Source organism: Panthera uncia (genome assembly GCF_023721935.1).
Source record: "Panthera uncia isolate 11264 chromosome B3 unlocalized genomic scaffold, Puncia_PCG_1.0 HiC_scaffold_1, whole genome shotgun sequence".
NCBI lineage: Eukaryota > Metazoa > Chordata > Mammalia > Carnivora > Felidae > Panthera > Panthera uncia.
This window is the reverse complement of record NW_026057582.1, coordinates 94536503-94557064: the sequence shown is the minus strand read 5'-3', so window position 1 is coordinate 94557064 and position 20562 is coordinate 94536503. Positions and strand designations below refer to the sequence as shown.

At 37.3% G+C, this 20562-nt stretch overlaps 1 long non-coding RNA gene across 1 annotated transcript; it reads right to left on the bottom strand.

Annotated features, from left to right (window-relative positions):
• Nucleotides 1-2199: 2199 nt before the first annotated feature.
• On the bottom strand, nt 2200-13159 carry LOC125909025 (uncharacterized). Its single transcript, XR_007453522.1, has 4 exons — nt 12733-13159; nt 6988-7089; nt 6186-6281; nt 2200-2317 (listed from the first exon to the last, which is right to left on the bottom strand). It is a non-coding gene; the product is annotated as an uncharacterized LOC125909025 (long non-coding RNA).
• Nucleotides 13160-20562: the final 7403 nt, after the last annotated feature.

Here is a 20562-nt window from a genome sequence, read left to right as displayed (position 1 = left end):
AATGTGCATGGCATGTCTTTTTTATAGCATTTGGAGATGACTCTTGCATGAGAACCATCTCTAGATTTGATTTAATTTTTAATTGTTCAAAAGCAAAAATTATTTTAAAATGAAAGTCAAAGAGGTCATAACACAACATTACAAATATTCTAAAGGATATCATTACTTCATATGTCAAACAGTTTGCATAAGCATGTTAATTGCTTCAGAGGTACGTTTATTGGCTGATTCCATGAACAAAATAGTAGCAGTTTTTCAACAGTGCAACAGGGACTTATACAAAAGTTGTAATGATGAAATGATTTCAGAACTACATTGGATTGAAGGGATCGATGGGGCAGGAGACATTGGGAAGGGTAAAGTAAAGGAGAACAGGAGTCTTTTCTAGCTCTGCTACAAACTACCTGTGGACCACTGAAACATTTTCATGATTAATATAATCAAGTTGAATAATTATCTTAAAATGACTTTTTCAACCTAGACTGTGTGGCACGTTACTATGTTACCCCAGAGGGAATTTATCTGGACAACTTCCTAAATAACCCAGGGAAACCACCTGCAGTATCTCTAGGATCCGGTAAGTTATCCACCAGGTTAATTCAGCCACTGATTTAAATTATAGCACAGAAGAGTTTAATAGATCTAAACTGTAGTCAGCAAGCAGTCCTTCCACAGCCACAGAGTTAAGATGTTAGTTTGTAAGATCTTAGACCGAGATAAAATCCAAACATGAAGCAAACTGCCTCACTGACTTTCAAAGAATATTTCACAGTTGGACTTACAGAAACACCATTACTTACTCTTTTGGTCTAAGCACCAAGAATCCCTCTTATCTAGCTGTCTATGACATTTGACATCAAAAGGTGAAATAGTTGGCAGTGGTTGTTGTCTGGGGAGAGGAATCATAGGAAGTCTACTCTATCTCATTCACCTCTGTTGTTTTGTTTTTAAAATTATATTGTTTTTATAATCACAAAAAAGTCTACAGATACAACAAAAAATACTTCAAAGATGAAACAGTTGAATGGGTAATTACAACTTTTTGCCCATATTTTGTAAAAAACAAACAAACAAAAACATAAGATAATGAAACATAAACCTGGAGAGAACTGTCTAAAGATAATGTTACAAAAACTATTTGGAACAAAAACCCCTGGTCCAGACAGCAGTTCCTGCACTGCTTATTTGGTTTCCAAGACCAGGTGTGTGAGCACCATGAGACTTGAGGCTTTTTATAGAAGAAACCAATACATCTCTAGCATTTTTGTTAAATCACCATATTCTTGTTTTATAGTGTGGTAGATAACATGTGGCAGCTGTCCTGTGAGCCCTGTCCACTTTCCCTACAAAGATCAACAGACCACCGAGCCAATCCTTCAAGCCTACATTTTTAATTACAATATTGAAATAGGAAGGTTTGATTTTGAGAAGAACTCAAGTGAGAAGGTGCCTCCCTGAAACTCAGTAGCTTTGGTACTTGATGTTATAGGCTCTAAATTTCCATTGAATTAGTAAAAGCCTCCCATGTATTAATGAGTGAGTTTAGCACCACATTATGTCAAAATTTCTCTGCATATTAGACTTCAAAATGCAACATGAGCTAAAACAATCCTGAATAATTCAGATCATATCATGTATGTCAGACTACAAAAAGAAAGATATTTTATCTCGAACATGAAAGATTCTAGCATAAAATGTCATTATGTTGGGACTAGAACAAAACAAAAGCATTTTAGAACACACATTCTGTGCTTGAGTATCTATCTGAAAGAAATTCTTTAATAACATAAACTGATAGAGCATATCAACTAATGTCCTTCCTCACCACTCTAGTTGTCTCCAGGGAAGTAACACAGAATTGCTAGTCAAACAACTGTCCATGGACTGCCTGCCGTGTGCCAACATGGTGTGACACGCAAAAGATGCAAGGCACAACTCCAGATCTCTAGTGCGTGAGTAAAGAATGCTACAACAGAAAACATTAGGGAACACAAGACAGGGCCAACATTGCGACACGGGCCACAAGAACTGTTGGAGAGCTACACCTACCTGTGCCATAGGCTGCAAGGGAACATAGGGAGCATTGAATTCTTGATCCCCACTTCCTTCTTCTAAATCAATCTTATACATCACTGCCAGAATTACCACCTCAAAGTGCAGCTCCTATCACATTACTCTTTCCCTCCAAAACTTGGGTCTTCCCCAATGACTCGTTTGGTTGAAAATCTCTACCCTGGTATTACATTGGTCTTCCAGCCATCTTACCAGCATCCTCCTGTTATCTCCTCACTCCAAAAGCTTCAGAGTCTAGGCAGGCCTGTTGCAAAACAACAGAGAGTATGAAGAGTAGGCGTGACTACCTAAGGACATTCAGATTATAATTGGTAAAGAAATATTGTACTGGTCAAACAAAGTCTGTAATCTGCAGTCAACCTGTGGGGCCTCCACACTGCAAAAGAGGACATAATGAGCCCTTTTCCCTGAGCACCATTTCTTTCCTTTTGGTTTTCCTTGGCCTTCAATGCTCATAAACCCATATCTTCACCTTCAGGGATGATCTTTCATCTGCTTCCTCTAAGAAGCCTCCCAAATCTTCTCAAACCTGATATGATCTGTCCTTTCAAGTTTCATACCTTTGGCATTTATATTACTTGTTCTTTTAAAAACAATAATGTATGCACCTAAACTATTTTCTTTACAAAGCAGAAAGTTCCTTGAGATTAGAGAATTTCTTACTCATCTCCAGGTACACTGCGTCAACACATTTACAATAATCTAAAATGAAAATGCAACCTGAGAAAATAGTTTTTAAAGTACTGCTCATGTTACTTACAATCTATATGACACAGAAAGGCATGTGCATGTGGAATGATTTTTTAAATTAGTCACATGGGAATTAAATAAATGGCAAGATAGTCTATGTGGAAATGCCAAGTAAATGGTATACCAGCAGGACATGGTGTCAGTTTCAGAGGAAAGTGAGACCACTGAGGACTGGGCTGGACATGAAAGGCTTTAGGAGGTGGGATGAGACGGGACCTGAGCTAGGTACTGAAGGCCACAGAGGGTCTAGATATATAGGATAGCAAAGGAGGTATTTCAGGAGAGGAAGTTCTGATATGTGACCTTGACAAATTCACCTATCCTCTCTCAGTGAAGGCTCTGATCTGCATGATGGAAATATCTAAGTGGATAATCTCTAAAGTCTAATTTCAACAATATGGATAAAGGCAAAGTGCATGGTGTATTTGGAGACAATATGTCATAGAGGTTGAGTGTGGGTACAGAAGTCAGACAGACCTGGGTTTGTCCTGGTACTGCCACTTCCTGCATATATGACCTTAGAAAAGTTGTATAACTTATTTACACTTCAAGCGCTTCATCTATCAAATGAGAATGATACTAGTAATACATACTCTATTAGGTGGTTAGAGAATTAAATGGGATAATGCAACAAAGTACTTTGTACAATAGTTAGCCTTTTAAATGCATAGTAAAATCCAGCTATTATTTTTATTATAAGAAATATGCCTATTTGAGAATCTATAAGAACACTGAGTTAGACTTTTCCTAATTTCCCAGAACTTAAAGCTAAGGACCAACAGCCAAAAAAAGCACATTCTGAAAACCCTTGAAACGTTAGACACTCCTTTAAGGCTTTTTAGAGGTAACTAAGCTATGTTATCTATCCTACAACCATTACCTCATGACAGTCTACACTAGCAGAGGAATGTGCAATGGTGGGGGTATGGGAGTGGAGGAAATTTCAAAAATATAAGTCATCTGCCAGGGCAAGAGTTTCATATTATTTTCCCCTCTCCTCTCCATAAAAGGGGGAGGGGTGCTTAATCCTCCCCCAAAGCCAAGTGATGTCATCTCCAAGAGATTTACTCAGTACACAAGGGTAACTGATCTTTCATTTCATGTTTGGAATATATCAGCATATAAGATGATTTGCCTTTGGAACCTCTTTGAGCTGAGGAAGAGGACAAGGGGGACATGGGGATAAGGAAGGGAGGTGGCTGTAGAGCAGCTAACAATCCCACAATTCGGTAAGGAAAACACAGAAGGCATTGACAATGAGTTGATAGTAGAGAAACAGGTACAACCCCGGAAAGAAGATTACAATGACCATCAAAGAAAAAGGGATTTCCTCCCCCTCCTTAACACACCTAAGGATCTAGAACCAGGGAAAGAAGATAAAGAGGAGGGCAAGAACATCCTAAAGATCTCCAGGACACAGATGAAGCCTATTAAATGGAAGGGAGGAGATAAAAGTAGAGTTTTATTTATTTTTAAGTTTTTTAATGTTTATGTTTTGAGAGAAAGACACAGAGAAAGAAAGATAGAGAGAGAGAGAGTGTGTGTGTGTGTGAGGAAGAGGTGCAGACAGCGAGAGAGACAAAGAATCCGAAGCAGGCTCCAGGCTCCAAGCTGTCAGCACAGAGCGCCACGTGGGGCTCGAACTCACAGATCGCGAGATCATGACCTGAGCCAAAGTCGGATGCTCGACCAACTGAGCCACCCAGGTGCCCCATTAGGTGTCTGTGCTGACAGCTCGGAGCCTGGAGCCTTCTGATTCTGTGTCTCCCTCGCTCTCTGCCCCTTCCCCCACTCATGCTCTGTCTCTGAATCTGTCTCTCTCTCTCTCTGTTAAATATAAACAAACATTAAAAAATTTTTTTTTAAAAAGTAGAATTTAAAAATTGCACTAGAGGGGAGTTTTTAAGAACTAGACTGACCAAAAAGCCATGGAACCTGATGGATTTGTCATTTAAAGAGCTTTAGCTTGCTGAAGAAAATGGAGAAAATGTGATTTCTCCCCAACAAGCTCAGTTATAGGTATAATCAACCCAGAAAAACAATAAGATATTATACTGCACAGGTAAATTGAGCCCAGATTATGAGCATCTTGAATTATTAGCATTTGAAATTTATCCTGAAGGTCATGGAGAATAGCCAAGGTTTGGGACCAGGTCAGTACAGACCTTCATGAGGATTAATTGAGTTGTAGCGTGTACGGTAAATTAAAGATGCAGAGCCTACAGACATGGAGCCTGGAGAGGAAGTTGTTACAGTTAGTCTGATGACTCATAGTCAGTGAGGCTTTTACACCCATGTGATGACTACTGAAATGGAATAGAAAGGACAGACAGCACTGGTGTTTGGCATGCAGAATTTAAAGATCTTGGCAACCATCCAAATCTGGAGATAACAATAAAGGATAGCCAACTTGATTTAAGGTTTTTGAACTTAGATCATGATTACCATTGTCCACTACTAACAGCCCCACCTCCCCACATCTTGTATCGGAAAGAGAAAAAATAAGCTATGGATGGTAGTCATTTTAAGAGAAAATATGAAGAGATCAAGGTGGCTGGCCTAGAGTGATTTCTCCTTTCCAACTCATAAAATCTTCACTCCTAACCCCACAACTTCCTGTGAAAGATGCTGTGACCATCACTCCCTTGTTCTCCCTGCTCTGAGAATAAAGCTGGTGTAGTATGGCAGAACTTACCTAATGCTGAGGCAGAGATAAAGAAGATACATGGCTCGCTAGGGCATTTGACTGTGAGTCCAGAAACATGAACAACGAGCCAGATTTCCTGAAGCTTAGATCAGAGGACACTGTGACACATCACAATAGCTGCTCTCTGTGGGTTCCCTTGAAAATTTTTGGCTTCATCCACTTCACACATCCAGTATATGGACATTTCCAACACTACCAGCTGCAGAAACCAGCAGCAGAGGAATATTCCCCTCACATATTTTTGGCGGGTAAAGGGGTACACAATTACCCGTTGAAGAGTTAAAGCATAAGCACTCACCTTTGTAATAATCCTAACTTAGTAGGATGATGGGGTAGGCCATTTTAAGTGCTTGCTATAATCAAGATGCTTGGTGAAGAAGAAACCACACAAAATCAATGTTTCCAATTCCAGAATTCATAATTTCAGACCTGAACCAAGGTCACAAGCACAGACCTAGGGAGCCTCATGGCCATCTGCTGCCACCTCCCAGTTTCATCCATTTATTCAGTCATTCCAAATATATTTATTAAATGCCTAGTTTATGCCAGGCCCTGTGATCTCAACTGGATATAGCAATAAACAAAAGAGATCTGCCCTCAAGGAGTTGATAGGCTTGTCAAGAATATATCAGAGACATAAAGGCAAATGTTATACCTGATTCAAATGACCAGAGCTGCTTCTTGGAGTTATCAGCCAGCACAGATTCAAAGAGTCAGAGAACGCTTTCCAAAATTCAGACATAAGCTGAACCTAAGGGAGGAGGAGGAGTCAGTGAGGGAGAGTCATGAATTAATACTCCAGGCACGTGCAAATGCTCCAAGGCAGGAATACACATGGCTGAACACAGCATGAGCAAAGGTCAATTAGTATTAGTGGGGAATAGAGAAAAGATGGTGTGGGGGTTGACAGAGGAAGTGGGGCAAAAATTAGGAGGTCAAAAAGATATTCCAGGAGCCATATCATAAACAAGGGCCTTTGTTAAAGAATTGACAAGGAATCCAAGCCATCAAATCTATTTGGGGAGGCAGGTAACTTTGGACGTTAAAAGAAAACGAATTAAAGAGAATATGATTGGCAGCTGGGAAACTACCGGGGGAGAACAGGGGTGGCTTATGGTAGCAGAACTGGAAGAAAGGAATAGATTCCAACACTAGCATCAAGAATGATTTGCAGGCCGTGGTCCTAATTATATGTGAGAAATGAGGGAAGGAATGGAGTCATCCTTGAGTAGATACATGGCATGATGGTTCAGAGCAGAGGCTCTAGGTCTCCCACTTATTAGCTGTGTGGCTTTGGCCAAACTTCTTAAGTCCCTTGATTCACTCATTTGTAAAATGGCAATAATGACAAGACTTGTGTTACAGAGTGGTTATGAAGATTAAATATGGTAATGCACATAATGTGTTCAACTATCACCTGGCACATATTAGATGCTTGTATTAGTATATAGACTCACTTGCTACTGAGCCATCTCACTGATGGCCACAGGTCCTTGATTTTGTTGCTCTGCCATCAGTGAGATCATTCATGCACATGGCCCATGAAATCTCCATTCCAGCTAGTGGGGGAAAAAAAAAGAAAAGAAAAAAAGGTTTAAAGGAACAGCATGCACAGCTAAAATTCAGGAGTTGTGTCACTATAGAAAAGAAGAGGATGAAATCAGGGGACAGTGAACAGCTAGCAACATTCAATGTATATCAACATTATATAAAGATAGAAAATAACTGTTTGAATGAGAAGAAAAACTGGAAAAAAGAATTTCTAGTGCATGAGACTTGGTGAACTTAAGACATAAAATATCTCCAATGTTTTACTGAAGGAGAAGGATTTAGACAAAACTGTGCTATAGAAGGATAATGAGAAACTCAAAAGATTTGATCTCCATGTAATAAGGATATTGATAGAATTAGTTAATGTATTTGGAACAAAGATAAAGGAACCCTCAAATTTGATTAATGAACTGTTTTCCAGGAGAGGAAAAATATATCTGATATTCAGGTAAAAATGAATAAGCTCACAAGGGAGTCGTTATGGATTCCTCTTTTTATAAAGCAATGTTTGACAGCATGGAGAAAAATAATGATTTTCTTCTTATTATTAAATATCTTCACAAGAAAACAAAATCATGAATGATTATACCAGTGTGTGAACAATTGCTTTTAGGTACTTCATGACCTATGTGATATCTCACCTGAGACTCACAACCCAGAAACAAGTTGCGCTGGCTCCTTCATGATTGCAAAGGTTTGCCACCCCCATGTGGTGGTCCTCTGTGACTGCAGGAACCATTGGTCATCCACTGCACTAAAGATTTATACTTTTCAAACCCCAACTCTGACCCAAGATCTTTATCTCTGATCCAATATGGTGGACTAACAGTTACCTTTCTGTCCTTAGGATTATTCTTGCTATTAAATCTTGGTCTCAGTGAAGTCTCTATAGAAAACTTCACTTTTTATACATCCCTGAGTAATGGAATTGAATCTATTACTCAGAATCTATCTTATTTCCATCCCTCCAGACTATATGGGTCATTTTTAGCTCTTTATGGTTTGGCCAGAAGCAAAAATCAACCATCCTAACTGCCTGTGGTCTCAACAAGATAAGATATATGACTTTTTGTGGATAGGGCACTTTCCCAAGCAAGAATACCTTGTACATTAGGCAAAGAGAAGGACCCTACTGGGGCAGCCTGCGCAAGCTATAAGGTCTCCCTGAGAGTCCCTCTTCTGACCCCTCAGCACAGTTAAGAAGACATTGCCAGCATTTAGCCTCCAGATCCAGGAAAGATAGCACAGGGCTTAGATGAATCATTAATTCTTCATTAATTCTTTTGTGATTAAGAACTAGACTGCCAGTCCAAATGGCCTCTGGCTGCTTTTTTTGTTGAAGTCCAATCGTGTAATACAATGTTTCTGCCCATTGCTACCAAAGGGAGAGTGCATTGAAATGTCCTCCACCCTTCCCTGCCTACTGCAAATACAGTCAAGTGGTCAGTGGAGATTTCTGGGGATTAGAAATCAGCAAATTGGCCATTTTCTATTCATATGTAGATTAATGTGATAGAGGTTTGTAGTATAACCTTGAACAAGGAAAAGATTGCACCATAGCAAAGACTGTAATGGTTACTATTTTCAGGAAATAGGATTTAAGTCATGTTAATGGGCAGGAAGGAAATCAATCCTTACAGTGGCAAGGTGTATTTATTCTCAGACACTTAAAAAAAAATAAATAACAACCACCAGGGCGCCTGGGTGGCTAAGTCGGTCAGGTGGCTGACTTCTCAGGTCATGATCTCATGGTTAGTGAGTTTGAGCCTCACGTCAGGCTCTGTGCTGACAGCCCAGAGCCTGGACCCTGCTTTGGATTCTGTGTCTCCCTCGCTCTCTGTCCACCCCCACCCCCACTCCCACCTCACTCGTGGTCTGTTTCTCTCTCTCTCTCTCTCCCTCCCTCAAAAATAAATACACGTTAAAAATTACAAAAAAAAAAAAGAAAGAAAGAAAGAGAAAAACCACCACCATCCACAGGACCAAAGCTCTCCCCCCATTCCATCCCAACCCTCCCTCAACTACTCAGATCTTTCCCATCTGCAGTTTTTTTTCAGAAGAGAAAGCCATCAACTGTCAGTGGATGCCTTGAGGTTCTGGAATTATGAAAGAACTAGTTCTAGTTCTAGAACTAGTTCTAATGAAAGTGATTTTCATTAATCCATAGAGAAGTAGGGGCACTGAGACAGGAAGGAACATAAGAAGGGCTTAGGTAATGAGAGCAATTGCATCAAAATCAAGCACTGTTAATCTTTTATCCAATTAGTAAAAATTACATTTTATTGTAGTTTTAGTTTTCATTCCTATTATTACTAGAGATGAGCATATTTTCTCATGTTTATTGTTCATTTGCAGTCTTCTGTAACTGCCCATTCATATCCTTGGGTCTCCAGCCTGATGTTAAATAAAAGTAATGAGTGGGCATCCTTGTCTTTTTCCTAAATTTATGGGAAATTCCTCTAGTGTTTCTTAATGAGTATGATTTCTGCTGTTAACTACTGATTTAAAAAAAAAACTTTTAAAACTAAGCATATTTCCTTTGATTTACAAGTTACTAAAGATGTTCCTCAGAAATGGATGTTAAACTTCATCAGAGGACCTTTCTAGCATCTATCATGTACTTTCTCTCCTTAATTACTGATGTAGTGAATTACTTTAATAGATTTCTAAATGCTAAGCGATCTTTGTATTTCTGAAATATAGCACAGTGTTGTTTTAATATTGTGCTAGATTATATTAGATGGCTGTCATTAATATTTTTGTTTCTATGTTCATATATAGGAGAAGTCCACAAATTTCCTTTTTTTTGGTGCTCTCTTCCAACATTTTTAGAACTAAAACATACCATTTTCATAGTATGAATTATTAATTTGTATATATTTATCTATGTTTTGCAATAGCTTTAATATCTCAAATTTTTGTGCCTTACAAATTGAGTTGGATTTGCTGTCCAAACATTTGGATCTGATACCTATGGGTCAGGGGTGAAGAGGGGAAAGAGCTCTTTGATTTATAGTTTCTAACTATTCTTTAGAGTTTCTTTAGTTATAGTTTCTAACTATTCTTGAGTACAAATTGCTAATTTTTTCAGGAAGGGTATTCATTTGAGCTATATTGTCAAATTTATCGATATAAATGTATGTAGTTAGTACTCATTTAAAATAGTTAAATTTCTTCAAAATCTAAGTAAATAATTTCCCATCATGGATGTTGTGTATCTGTGTTGTTTAGATGGACTTTTTAAAGAAATAGCTCTGGAAAGAAAAAGAAATCACTCTGAAGATAAATATTTTCTTTTCTGTTTCATTAATTTATGCTCTCATCTTCATTAATTCTGTTTTTTTTATTTCTTTAGTATTGCAACTTATCTGCCTTCTGAGGCAGAATGTATAGCACATACATTTTGAATTGTTTTGCTTTCCAAAAATATAGTTTTAATACATTTTATTTTTTACTCCTATTTATTTATAAAGATTAATTTATTGTTATAACTTTGATTTAATAACATCATAATTTCAGAGTACTGAATAGGAATAATTGAAAAGTTTTCATTACTATCCTTGCTACCACATAGTTTTTACTTGCCTCGTTAACCTGAGTTTTTAGAAGAGTTTTTTTTTTTAAATGCTTTATTTGCAATTATTTTACTATCTTCCTTTACTTTTTTTTTTTTTTTAACATCTTTTAGTCATTGATTTCTTGTTCTATTGCTGTAGTTTCAGGATTTCCACCTTAGGGGATGTATTGACATTTTTTTCTTTTGGCCTAATATATAATCAATTTTGTGTGTGTGTGAATGTTTCATAGTCAACTTACTTTTAAGTGGAGCCAATTGTTAGCAATTTTCTATATTTACAATTCAAAAGAAAAGAAACAGACACATAGAAATTTAATTTTAGAAACAGATTTTCAAAGCTATATCAAGAAAAATATAGCCTGAGATTCAAAATAGATTTTGATAGATCATTAAGTTACGGAGTTCAGCAGTCCCCAGATCTGAGCCTTCATCGTCCTTACTACCCAAGTCACTGTTATGGACTGAATAGTGTACCCCAAAATTCATATGTTGAAGTCCCAGTCCTTAGTACTTCAGAATGTAGCCCTATTTGGAGAAAAGGTCTTTAAAGAGATGATTAAGTTAAAATCGGTCTCTTAGAGCAGGGACCTAATCCAACAGGACTGGTGTCCTTACATGAAGAAACACCAGGAGTGTATGCACAGAGAAGAGGCCATGAGAGGACACATTAAGAAGATGGCCATCTGTAAGGCCAGGAGAGTGGCTTCAGGAGAAACTACCCCTGCAGAAGCCTTGATCTTGGACTTCCAGCCCGCAGAATTGGAAGAAAGCAGTTTCTGTTGTTTAAGTCACCCACTCTGTGATATTTTATTATGGTAGCCCTAGCAAACTAATACAATCATCCGTAGACCACAGTTCCCATACACCCTTTATAACTGAGACCAAGTGCATTTGTTACTGTCAGCCAAACCTGCACCATTGCTTTTCTTAGGGTAAAGAAATACCTCTCAGTACTCATGTGTTCATCAACATTAAAAAAAAATGGTCCAAAATAGATCACTTTACTCATTATGCAACTTGCCTGTTCCCAATAGATATTAACACATTCCTTTACTTTGCTCATTCTTTTGTCTCTGCCTGAAGTTTATTAACCCCACAGCTGAACAAACAGGTCACTAGCTGGTCCAAGGCTATGAATTCAAGTCTCCTAACTCTTGGCTCCACATCCTTTCCACTCACAGAAATACTCATTTCAAAGACTTAAAGATTTGTCTAAAGAATTTACTATTCTCTCCAGCCCTACAAATAGAATTGCATGATAAGTAAACAAATATCCTTCAAGCTTTTGTGAAAATGAACATTTCTGAAGTCCTGAGGTCTGATACCTTTTCATATAAAAGGAATCAGGATTACTTTAAAATAACACAATCTAGGAAAAGGGTACTTTTCAGGCATATCTGTACGTACAATTCTGAAAATGCTATTGGTTTATACAGGTCAATCCTCTTCTGGTGAAAAACAGAATTTCTTAGCTCTGAAATATTTAAAGATGTAGCCAAGGCAGAAAGAACATTGAAAGTTTAAAGTTGAAATTCACTTGCTACAGGAACAGCTTGAGGCCTGTATTACCTTTAATATTCCTTTGACTAAAAGCCATTATATAATTACACACTGTCTTTGCACTATAAATCAATAGAACTCATATTAAGTAGCTTTCCTTTGAAGGGACTGAAATGAGAATAGGATTGAGAAAGAGTGAACAAGAGAAAAGGCATTTGTTGTTTTTTCCTGTTTAAAATAACTTTTATTATTTTTTTGTTTCTTCCACGTCCGTTCAAAATAATGCAAATAGGGAAAAAGGAATAAAATGCCCATCTATAATCTCACCAGCCCCAGTAAAAACCAGAATTCCTAATTCAATGGAAATATATGCAATCAGTTTTATAGAGACATAAATATTATTTTTAATTGAAATTGTTTGAATTGTATTTTAAGTTGCATGTACCTAGACGAAGACCCTGAGACAAGGATTTGAGTGCTAGTCATTCACCTGAGTGATGACATCAGGAAACACAGGTAGGAAGGTAGAAAAGTGAGTCAGGGAAGACAAAGCAGCCAACAGAGGGTACATTACCTGGGAAGTCATCACTGTGGATTCTTGGATCTGATCCCAATGAGGAACTCTGGGAGTCAGTATGGAGCACTTCAGCAAAAGAGTGTGTGACCTGGGCTATTTGTACATGAACTCCATCAATTATTGGGCAAGTACGCATCCAGGAGCCTTATTCTTTAGCATTCTGGCCTGCTAAGCACCTGGACAAAGAAAACTCAGGCAAACAGAAGTAGAATCCAGCAATTAGAAGTCGAGCAAGCATAGACTGAAATAGTGAGGGTGAAGGTACATGGCTGTGACACACACAGCATCTACCACAATTTCACATGTTGTTTGATAACCTGCTTCATTTATATATTATACATTGGATTTCTTATATGACATTAAATAGTCTGAGTAAGATGTTGTCATTCTTTTTGTCTGCACATTAGGCTACTGAGTAACTACATCAATCTCTGTTGACATTTGGGGTTTCCACATGTTTCATTTTAATATAATTATTGTGATAAACATTCTTGTATTATAATGTTTTATGCAACTATAGAAATATTATTACTATAAATAGCTACACTTGAAGTCACTGCTCCAGAAGATATGCAAAATTTTATGGCTTTTGGTTTGCATTGCAAAGTTGTTCTCTGGAAAGATTATATTAATTTACACATTAGCAATGTGTTGTATTTCTATTGTTTTCTGCCCAATATTGACCAAAAGGGACAGGGCTGCCCCAAAGGGCCATGGTGGTGATGGCAGGATGGGTATGCTGTCACCCTACTGGGTGTAGACGACAGAACATCCAACCAGAGGATTTTCTCCAGCCTTGAGATCTAATATAATTTGCCTTGTTAGGTCTTGGACTTGCTTGGGACCTGTTGCCCCTTTTCTCCTCCCCATTTCTACCACTTGGAATAGGAATACCATTGTGTTTTGAAAGCATATCACTTGTCTGGTTTCACAGGTTCACAGTTAGATTAGAATTTTGCCTTAGCATTAGTTGAATCTTGAATCTCACCCATATCTGCTTTAAAAGACACTCAGATAAGACTTTGGACTCTATTAGACTTTAGAGTTGATAATAGAATGAACTAAAAGTGTTGGAGCTGTTGGGATGGAATGAATGTATTTTTCATGTAAGAAGGACATGAATTTGAGGGGGAGGGTGCTATAGAATGAATTGTGTCCCCACATATTGAACCCCTGAGGGTGGGATCTTCAGCATGAGATTAGCACCCTTTGAAGAAGAGACTTCAGACTCTGTCTCTTCCGCTACCATGTGAGGACACAGCAAGAAGGTAGCTATCTGCATGCCAGCAAGAGAGCTGTCACCACCACCTGACCAGGTTGGCACTCTGATCTTGGACTTTCCAGCCTCCAGAACTTTTAGAAATCAGTTGTTTAGGTTACCCAGCCTACGGTATTTTGTTATGGCAACCTAAGCAGACTAATACATGTGGTTTAATTCCAGGTTTGAGATTTGCTGCCTCCTAACTACATACTGACAGGCACAGATATACCAGGGGAGAACAAAGTTGGAAGGACAAGATAGTTGAGCTGGTGGGATATGGGGAGTAAGTGTGGGTGAATCTTGACTGATACAAAGCAGGAATAACACAGACCAAGGCAGATATATTTCCCCCTTTTAACTCTCTTCCATGCACTGAGGTGGGATTACTCCTTACAATCTTCTGGGAAGTACTAAATATTAAGCAAACATGCCCACTGAGAAACCTACTGGCTCTGTTCCACTCACTCTGTTCCTTGCCTCAGTTCCTTTTTTCTCTTTATCTTACCACACACAAATGCTTGTACCTCTTTAGGCAGCAACACTTTGACTGCTCCTCAGGCCCTCCTTTCTAAAGGATCTGTGTTAACTAACACATCTCTTATAAAGACTTTACATTTTGATGGAAAAAAAAAAGTCCAACAAACTTCCAGAAAATAAAACTAATATGTCTAAAACTATTGAATAGGGTCATTTTATGTTTGAGATGGCTATTCAGATATTATTATCTTTTAGAAAGGAAGCAATAAAGTTTCCAATCATACCTCTGAATAAAACATGGGCTGAATAATAATATATTTAATTGGACTTATATTCAAAACTATATTCAATTAATGTGAATTAATGCCAGAGTATAAACTTGATGAGAAGTCTCAACTGTAGAGTTCCTGAGCATATTCATTTTGTTGTTTATCTTTGACACAAATTTATTTTAAAATAACTGAGCTGAATGTGCAAATAAGAGGAGATGGAGAAATACATATATTATATAATACAACAAGATTTAAAGTGATCTTTCTTTAAATAATGTAAAGTATCTCCATCTTACAGAGAGTGCTAAAATGTATTGGCAACATTAATTTTCACAAAGTTAAATCTGAAGCCCTACATTTTGGTTCAGAAATTCAAACAAAAACTGGATAAAAAGAATCTATTTTAGCACAAAGATTAAATCTAGGGATTTTTGTATTACAAAATTCATGTGAACATCTTTGAGGATCTAACCTAGTCTTATGCTGTATTAATTAATAGGAGTACTTTGTTCAGATGATCCAAAAGAAATAGTCAACCATGCTCTGTTTTGTAGAATTTTTTTCAGGAATGTGGTGACCAGCCAGAAGCTGCCATGAATAAAAACACTGTGAAAATGGGGGCTCCAGGGTGGCTCAGTCGGTTAAGCGTCTGACATCGGCTCGGGTCATGGGTTCGTGGGTTCAAGTCCACGTCAGGCTCTGGGCTGACAGCTCAGAGCCTGGAGCCTGCTTTGGATTCTGGGTCTCCCTCCTTTCTACCCCTTCCCCCCCGCCTCTCTCTCTCTCTCCAAAATAAATAAGCATTAAAAAAAACATCGTAGGGGCGCCTGGGTGGCTCAGTCAGTAAAGTATCTGACTTCGGCTCAGGTCATGATCTCGCGGTCCGTGAGTTCGAGCCCCGCATCAGGTTCTGTGCTGATCGCTCAGAGCCTGGAGCCTGTTTCAGATTCTGTGTCTCCCTCTCTCTCTGACCCTCTCCCATTCACGCTCTGTTTCTCTCTGTCTAAAAAATAAATAAACGTTAAAAAAATTAAAAAAAAAACACTGTGAAAATAGTCAATATATTTAGGAAAATTCAGTCTAAAAGATTAAGGTCCAAAAAATATGTCATATGAAAAGTGAATAGATGAAAGGACTAATAATGTTTAAGCTAAAGAAGCAAAGACTCCTGAGGGAGTTGATAACTATCTTCAAATACTTGAAAGGTTATTATTAGAAAAAAGATACAGAGTTGCAGATTTTAGGTCATTCTAGGAGAGAAATTTCCATGATGATGCCCCACGATACAATGAGATAACTTATATGGCAATGAACTCTCCATGACTAGGAGTGTCCAAATGGAGGTTGGATAAGCATTTAATTCAGACATCATTATTCTGCATTATGGATGGCATAGTGGAATGTGATTGCTATGGCTCCCTTCACCTTGAGGTTACCTGCTTGAGGATCCTCAAAACACCCTTTTTTTATTTTGAAATTTTGAAAATTTCAGGTCCTACAATCTATAAAATATCATTTAAAACATATCATGATGTGAACTCACCTCAGTAAATTGTGTTTAAAAAAATAATTATAGGGGTACCTGGGTTAAGTGTCCAACTTCAGCTCAGGCCATGATCTCACGGTTCGTGGGTTGGAGCCCCGCATTGGGCTCTGTGCTGATAGCTCAGAGCCTGGAACATGCCTCAGATTGTGTATCGCCTTCTCTCTCTGCTCCTCCCCTGCTTGCACTCTGTCTCTCTGTCTTTCTCAAAAATAAATAAACATTAAAAACAAATAATAATTATTAAAAAACCCACACATTTTCAAAGCTTAAGATAACTATATTATGCAACTGAACAAAATGTGCTCTTATTTTAAATGTCATTGGTGAAAAGGAATAATTAATATCCAGGAAGAGAAGATGGACTGTGCTGATATAACTAGCAGAACTGAAATTTGATTTAGGTTGGGGAAAATATATCTGAATTTTTATCAAAGCTGAGGCTATCACAGCTAGGGTGGGAATTCCAAGGGGCAGGAGGGTAGCACAGGGATTTTTCACCCTAAATCAGCAGAAAATGATAAAACCAAGGGAGTGTGCATAGCCCAAAATCTTTACAGAAAACCTAGGTCTCCAAAGCCAGGTGTGAAATTAGAAGGATTATGCAATGGGAAGACAACACAAACAGGGATCAGGAATGAGGTGTGGAGCCAAGAATCTGGACAGGAAGATAAAAAGAGTGTCTGGGTAATAGCTGAAAAATATGTTCCCTTGATATCCATTTAGATAAAGTTTTCTGAACATGAGGTTGGAATTCATGGCATAAACAATGAAAAATAAATATGAGAAAGAATTTGTTTTATAAATTGTTCTCAAAGACTTCTTCTGTATGAGATTATAACCATCTGTTTTTTTTTTCTTTTTCCTTTGGGGGGGAGGAGCTGTTTATATATCCTCTTTTATGAAATAATGATAATTGTAAATAATTTCATTTTGTTTTGTTTAACACAGTCATTGGCAATAGGAAATACTAACAAACCTATGCCAATTTCTTCATTTGTTTTCCTTTTAATTTCACTGGTCGGTGAAATTTACAAATCTGGAAACAATCAGCTCAGACCATCCATTCCTGCTTGCAATTTGATTTTGTGAGGCAAGTTAGGGTAATAAACTGTGTTTGATTTGAAAAAAAAAAAGTTTGAAAACAATTCATTTTGGCAAATGCAATCAATAACTATACAAATTAATGCCTTCATACCACACAACCATACTAATGTTTAAATATTCAACATTTTAAAATAACTCAAAATATTATAAAGACTACCTAGAGTTATTTTTTATTTTATTTTGTTTTTCTCTGTTTATTAACGGTATTGGTGAATGCATGATAATTAGCGTTATTGCCCTGTAAGTAGTATGCGCTCGTTTACAAAGTACAAACAAAAGAAAAGAAAAATCAAAGTTAATAATTTTTGATATCGAATACAGCAGACTTCAAATATTAAACAAAATTACCAATGGATATTTCTAAATGCATATAAGAACTTCTTATAATATTTCAATCTCAAATAAAAAATATATATGGCATAAATTACAGCTTGAGTCATGAAACTATGATGGAACCCTGCTGGGTATTTATTCAAACCAATGTATCAATTCCTTTGAAGATTAAAATACATCATGAATATGAACTTTATGCATATTTACACTTGTAGAATTTAAGAGGCAGTGCATCAGCCATTATGCCACAGACAAGCATTATTTTTCTGAGCCTGTTTCCAAATCTCATTATTAGGCAAAAAATGAGACAATGAATGACATACAACTCTGTTGTTTTTATCACTGAAGATTTTATCAGTCATGTCAAAATACTAAGATGAAATCAAGCATAATTTAATGTAATAATATTCTCAGGCAAATGATTCAAACCACATATCAAAATCTTATACTGTTTTATTTACATTGTTATCTTCAATTTTCACTGTGGAAACATGCTATAAAACAGAGTTCAGATTGACAGAATACTAGATAATATATTTCCTAGTCTCATTTCTATATAACCACCAATATTATAGATGTACACATCAAAAATGAAGAAATTAAACATGAAAATATGATATATAACTTTCATATAGAGCATAAAAACAGCATCTCTGCAAGAGCTGAGTTAGAAGCCCCAAAATAACGTGTGTCATTTTCTTATATTAACATGCTCCAAATTAAGAAAGCAGCATGTTAAGTGTAAATCTTAATTTATGAACTGCCTTTGGGAATGAAATAAATTCTGGGTGACTAAGTTGTTTTAAAAATAACTTTGCATACATTATTTTAAACAATTTGAGGAAAACCTTCATGCCACACACTTTCAGCCTGATAATATGTCACCCAAGGAAGCTGGTTTATCATGTAACAGTCACATGAAATCATTTCATTTTTCACATAATTTTCCTCCTAATACTATGCCAAAATCTGAGGAAGAAATGGAACTATTTCTCTGCACAGCTTTTCCTCAGCAGACTGCCATTGCCAGGAGCGGTAGGTTAATAATAGATGCTCAGTGACAGAGTACTATTGGTGTTTGGCTGCACAGAGCCTGAGGTTAACACAGGGTCACTTAGGGTCATTCTGCTCAATAAATCTACAATAATATTTTGCTAGATATCTCTTCCATGGCGTTTGAAAAGTTTAATGTCTTCTCTCAGATTTCTGAAAATTCCCAGGAGTTTACATTCCCAAATCCGATTCCAAGCTTCTACTCCTAATTTTAGCTCAGTTTCCATCTCTTGCAGGCTATTTCTATTCTGCCCGGTGCCAATGCAGATGTGGAAACCAACACTCTTCCTTAATTCTGCAAAATTTACAGAACTCATTTGCTTTTGTGTCTCTCTTCTCAAGATTTGAGGTGTTGGAAGTGTTTACATCACAGAAACACAAATAACTTAACATTCAGTATTAGGGAGTCTTCTTTCTCAAATACCTCCTCCTTCCTTATCTTTCCCTCTTCCTTCCTTCTCCTCCTCATCACCACTTCCTGGATTTTAAAAACCTATACCCTGGGCTCCAGCCTCCCTGCATGCTATTTTATTTTCCATTCTAGCTTCCTTTTCCCCTCTTCTTTATTATTTCCTGTCTTTTTTGACCCTTAAGCAAGTAAAATAGAAATAGCTCATTTTTTAATGCAGATTAGCTCAAATTCCTCTTAACACTGCCCATGACAGTAACTATAAAACCAACATCAAAGTAATTCATTTAGGATTCAAAGGTGTTTTTCAGTTTAAAGTCTCCCATCTAAAATTCAAAATTACTTGGACTAATAAAACCTTAAGTTGCTGTAATTCAAATATCCTCTGCCACATGACCATGATGAGGAATACATTCTCTAAAAATGACTTCAGGCAAGCAGCTTCTATCAAATACACATATCTGAGGGAGCTGGAGGCATAGGCCAAATCACAGCATATAAGCAGAAATCAAGGTTCATGAGCCTGGATGTGCTTGGGTATGTGTGTGCATCTGAGTCAAATATTCTTACCTTTCCCTTATATGCTAAACCACTGGGTTGTGGGCATATCAGTTACTAAGAGTATCTTTTAAAGTTCCAATGAGTTTTCTCACAATTTACTCAGATATATAATACTCTTTTCTCTATTTTACTAATAATTGCTCAAAAAAGCAGATAACTTGGTTTCCACTCAATCACAAAGGAGTACCAGAAGAAATATTTTAAACAAATGAAAATAAAAGCCCAATATAATATGATTTGGTGGGCAGGGGCATCGTTATGGACTAAAAAGAATAATCTAAGCTTCTACTTGAAGAAGCTAGTAAAAGAAGAACAAATTAAACCCAAGGTAATTAGAATGAAAAAAAAAAAAGAAAGAACAGAAACCAGTGAGATAGAAACTAGAGATAAATAGAGAAAATCAATCCAAAACATAGTGAAAAACCTCTAACTAGACTGATCAAGAAAAAGGAATGAGGGGAGAGGTGCCTGGGTGGCTCAGTAGGTTAAGCACGTGACTCTGGATTTCGGCTCAGGTCATGATCTCATGGTTTGTGAGCTTGAGCCCTGTGTTGGGCTCTATACTGACAGCGTGGAGTGTACTTGTGATTCTCTCTCCTTCTCTTTCTCTCTCTCCCTCTCAAAATAAATAAATAAACTTAAAAAAAAGAAAAAGCAATGAGGAGCAAAGCAGGAGAGAGGAGAGGAGGGGAGAGAGACAAAGAGACAGACAGAGAGAGACAGATAGACAGACAGAAGGATATTGGGAGAGACAACACAAATTACCATCAGGGATGAAATGAGAGAACATCACTAGAGACTGTCCAGACAC